The sequence below is a fragment of the Conger conger genome, chromosome 2, assembly GCF_963514075.1.
Source record: "Conger conger chromosome 2, fConCon1.1, whole genome shotgun sequence".
NCBI lineage: Eukaryota > Metazoa > Chordata > Actinopteri > Anguilliformes > Congridae > Conger > Conger conger.
In genome coordinates, this window is record NC_083761.1 from 22810208 (window position 1) to 22815550 (window position 5343).

The window sequence follows — 5343 nt, forward strand, 5'->3', positions numbered from 1 at the left end:
TGGTACTTGGTGGATGAGTGTTATACAACATATGATTAGAAATAATGTTTAGCTCTGGAATTGACTGGTTGTTCTGTGACCACTATTAATAATTGTACAGGGTTTCCTACCCTTTCCAACAAGGTATAATGTGTCATATTCAGGTGACAGTTTAGGAATATCGCTGCATTTGCATAGCAGAATGAATATACAGTTGTGTGCCACAGTGAAATCCTGAGTCCCCCTGACCACCGAATGAAGGGGCCGTTGCGGTGTGTCCACAGCAACATGGAATAGATAGGGTACATAACAAATTTGGGGACAAAAACTGGGAAAAGAATTAATATAAAGATGCACGTAATTACAGGATTTTGACTTAACATAGACAAACCTGTAATTGTACTGGCTAATGGGGCTAACGGGGCTCTGGTTAACCAAATTTTGAAATAAAGTTCAATTTTAAATGTGATGCAGGTTGGTTAGAAGGCATTTAGGTGAGTATTCCTTTTTGGAGGACTTTCTGGACACTTTGGGCATGCTTTATAAAACATAATCTCATATATGTGAATAAAACACACGTGAAGGTTAATTTAATTTACATGGTGTGTCAAAAAATCTGAAAAATAGAAAAGAAGCTTTTCTGATCATTTGTGTCCGGACAAATGTATGTACTGGCTTTTATCATTTTCAAAGCACTTTTTTTTACTTCTATGTAAACTGGAAGAACATGTATTTTGTTAAAGGAAGATCTGTATTGATGTAGGCTAATGCATAGTTATTTTCTTTCTGCAAAGCAAATGTGATTAAAAGCCACTGAGCAGAATGCACACACTGATCTTAGCATTTCAAACAGATGCTCACTCCTGGGTTAAGAGAAAAGCATAAGTGATTGTTTGAAAAAAAAAAAATGTGTTCACATTGAGAAGGGATGGATGACGATGTAATTTCATATGGAAAATGTGATTTCGATGTTATTATTTTCATTGTTCAATGTAGGCTTACTGCAGTTGGCTTGGAACAAATAAGTCACGCATGCGCAGTAGACAATATGTAGGTAAAAAAGACCTGCGTCTCTTTTGTCATTAGCAAGACTTTAACTCCAAATGCTCTAATATTCGGGGATTTACCCCTTCAGTGTTATTATTCCATGCAAGCTCCAGATTTTACAGTGTGTTGCTCTTGTCTATCTGGCGTGCGCAAAATCAGTTTTATAATCAGCTGATCTTTTCGTCATAGATTCATTAAATGGTCCAGAATATATCCCCTCCCAAAATGCCTGATAAAGGATTAAAATATCTTGTATAGTTTACGTTCACGGCATGGTCTCTTATTTATCCGTTGTGACAAATTGTCACGCATTATGTTTGACTTGTTGAGGCAGTGTCAAAAAACAAGATAGGACTTTGTGATTACCACCCGAGCGCGCAGCGCAAGTGCTGAAGGCTTCTACGTACTGGATAATGATTGGCACACTTGACAGTGATTGGCAAGGTTGCCGTGACAACCATATAGCCTGCGACACCACCAAAACGGTGCAAAATGCGAAACACAATTATTATAAGGCTGTACTCGATCTGGAATTCATGAAGATCGTTAGCTTATAAGGTGAGTTAAGGTGATAACTATTTAGCGGTCTCATCTTTTCTACCCGATTGCTCTCCATCTCATTCTCTCAACAATTCCATGGTTTTCAGATCCCACTTAAAGCTATATTCGTCGCAACTCTTTCTCTGAAACTTTGCTGATCGCCAGGTGGTCTTGGCCAGCAGCTCTCCCGCCCCCAGAGCTGTACAAGACTTGTCAATGCTTCAGCTACCCACGCTTAATTTCTCACCGGAACAAGTAGCGGGTGTCTGCGAGACACTGGAAGAAATCGGCGATGTAGAGAGACTGGGACGGTTCCTGTGGTCTCTGCCTGTGGTGCCGGGAGCTTGCGACGCCATCGACAAGCACGAATCTGTCCTGCGGGCTCGTGCCATGGTTGCTTTTCACACAGGGAGTTTCATAGACCTGTATCACATTCTGGAGCACCACAAGTTCACCAAAGACTCGCACGGAAAACTACAGGTTATGTGGCTCGAAGCGCACTATCAGGAGGCCGAGAAGCTGCGGGGTCGCCCATTAGGACCGGTCGATAAGTACAGGGTGCGGAAGAAGTTTCCGTTGCCCAATACTATCTGGGATGGCGAGCAGAAAAGCCACTGTTTCAAAGAGCGGACACGCGGTCTTTTAAGGGATTGGTACCTCCAGGATCCTTACCCAAATCCAAGTAAGAAAAAAGAACTAGCTCATGCAACTGGACTCACACCTACGCAAGTGGGGAACTGGTTTAAAAACCGGAGGCAAAGGGACAGAGCCGCGGCGTCAAAACACAGGTTAGCTGTATTTTGTTTTTGTGGTGCTGGACGGTAGTCGTCAATAGGCTACAGTGCGCACGGAAGAAAAATATTAGCAAAACAGAAAGTGATTGAAGTCAGCTAACAAACAAAGAACGCGTTGTCACCTGCCACAGAATATTTATGGCTATGTGTTTAAAAATCACAAAAGCGTGAAAGCCTCTGCACATGCACACGTTTTTACATGTATTTGTGAACAATTACCAGGAGAGATACTAAACACAAAAACATAAAATAAATAAAAATCATTCAGAAAGGAAACTGCAGCCGAAAAAATCACATGACCTACAAGATTTACTTCATTCCAGTTCATAACTAAGTCATTGCCACAATTCTGCCTAGCTTGGTATATTCTACGTAAACATTTATGAATACATTTTAGAGTAAAAACCTTAAACTATTCTTAAAAAGAAACATTAATTTAACTTATTCTACAGTATGTTATTGACTGTAAAGAATAGCATGTTTTCAATTTTTATTTTGGGATGCTTATAGATTATTATTCTAATGTATTGTTCTAATACATTAATTGAAAATGTGTTTTTGTTGGCTTCAAAACAACTTCTTTGTAGAAATGTTAGTGGACTTTTATTACTTCTTAATAATTGTATATGTCCATTGTCTGTTTATTTTCATTTTCATCCAGCGTATTTTACACATTATTTAATGTAGCTTCCATACAACATTCTGGTTTCTCCTCTTACCAAATACGTATATATATTTTGTCCCAAGCAAGCCGTGTTGGTGTAGTCTGATTGTTTTCACACACATGTCATGAGTTGCAGAATGAATCTCAACAAAAATGTTTTGAGTTTAAAAAAGACAATACTGTGGATAAACGGTGCACTCCCTATCTAAATAAAAATATTTAAACGACAATAAAAATCCTTAAAATGTATAACATTATATGGTTTATGGCACTTTGGATTATTTTTACTTTTATGGGCAACCTCACTGAATAAATACAAAAACATGTTCTACTTATGTTTATTAAAAATGTAGGGCAAATTCTCTAGTTCTTTGTGAGAATTAGCACAAAGCATCTGAGTAATGCCTCAGTGTACTTCTGAATAAAGCAGAGTAAGAGGAACAAGTTATGCGGACGGAATGTACTCTGTCATGATGTCTGTTTTATCCCAACGTCTTGTTCTTTGCAGGCTGCAACACCATGGAACTGGACAAAACGGGATGCGCTCTCTGTTGAACTCACGCAGTTCACCATCGGCGGCCAGTCCGACCGCTAGCATCTCGAGTATAATGGACCGAATGGAAACGGGAACCCCCATACTCTCCGTAACATCCAGTGACTCGGAATTTGACGTATAGTAGCCTAAAAAAGATGAAAACTAATTTGGGAAAGAAAACGTTAAATCTAGGCACTAAATGGGCCGACTTGAGTTATTAAAATGATTAAAAATTTCAGGGGACCCTGCCTCCTCTCTTTTCGAATGCATTTACAGTGGGCCTATTCAGAAGAAAACAAGTTAATCGCTTTATATATGGAGAGTACAAATTTGCAAGAACCCCATGTCAGTCTATTTCACTTTCAGAAGGTTCTCGGCCGGATGCAATTACGGTTTTTTGTTTTTAAATTTATTGTATTGCTACTGTTATCAGTGTTACTGGTGTTCCCTATTTTGCCGCGCTTCTGTCGTGCGTTCGTTTGGGGAATATGGGACTGTTACAGTTATGTTGATTTCTTTGAAATAATGCAATGAATTAGGTCTATACCAGTCTTCGAGAATACCAGTTGTCTGTAATATTTGTGTATATGGTTGCGCACCATATTGTATTCGGCTATCCTCCACCTGATATTCTGTCCTCCTGTGTCATTTAGTTGCCTCTGTCCAAGTGTGTGAAAGGTTTAAGATCTTTTGTTTAATAATTAATTGTGGATTTGTGGTACACTGTAATCGGTCACATTTATGCAAAATAAAAGTAATATAATCAAAATGGTTACGAGGTGCTCGTAACTTTTTTTACTTTGCGACTGTGGATAAAGTCTATGTTAAAACACACCGGTTTAATGAGGACCCCTTCTTTTAGCTAGGCCTATTTTCTTTTCGTGGTGAGCTAGGTGCGCCTTATACATTGTTTTGATTGTACGTTTCCAAAAACGTATAGATCGTGTCACATGAAGTGCTTTAAGTCGTTTTAAGAAGGCTTTCGGAAGGATGCACCCATTTTATACTGCATGTATTTTTATCCCAGTGAAAGATGTCGGCAGATGTGAAATAATCAAACACACTTCACGACAATGGGGTTAATCCGTGGCTTTCCGATGAATACGGAATTAAGCAAGCAAGGAAGCCATTTAAGGGACTAATCATCGCTCCCTGACCGCGTTGTCCCATGATGGTGAAGGTTCCCTTCGCGGCGCAATTATTTTTCCAACCATAATCCCAATACAAATAGGGTTCCTTTAGATAAGACAGATCTCAATCAAAAGAATAGGAAAGAAACATTTAAAAGCGTTTACCGCAAAATGGACCATATGGACAGTTTGCATTATTGTTTTATATATTTTGTTTTGAATAGTTTAGTTTTGATTTGGTCTGATCTGGGTTGATTAGGTGTTAAATGTCTCACTCGGAAGATTATCATTAATAGCTATTTTACAAAAGCATTCAAAAGCATTTACTTGAATTACAATTAAAGTAAAATGTACTTAAATTAAACATTGATATAACTGCCCTTAAAATGTAATAATGATTATGTAATATGTAATTTTACACTATTTTTGCTACAAATGATTATGTGCCTTTCTCTTCATTTTTGATGAACTTCAACTGCAACTTCCCGCAGGAAAAATGAAGGGCATGTTTCATTAACTCATATTAAGACTAGTCCTATATTCAATTTTAAAATTTCAATTTAATCCAGGACTAAACTTAATCTGTGTCTGTGAAACCGGCCTAACCTATGCACTTGTAAATCACTTTGGATTAAAAGCGTCTGCCAAATGACT

At 38.3% G+C, this 5343-nt stretch overlaps 1 pseudogene; it reads left to right on the plus strand.

The window, feature by feature from the left end:
- Window positions 1-1662: 1662 nt before the first annotated feature.
- On the plus strand, window positions 1663-4275 carry LOC133122312 (homeobox protein SIX3-like; annotated as a pseudogene).
- Window positions 4276-5343: the final 1068 nt, after the last annotated feature.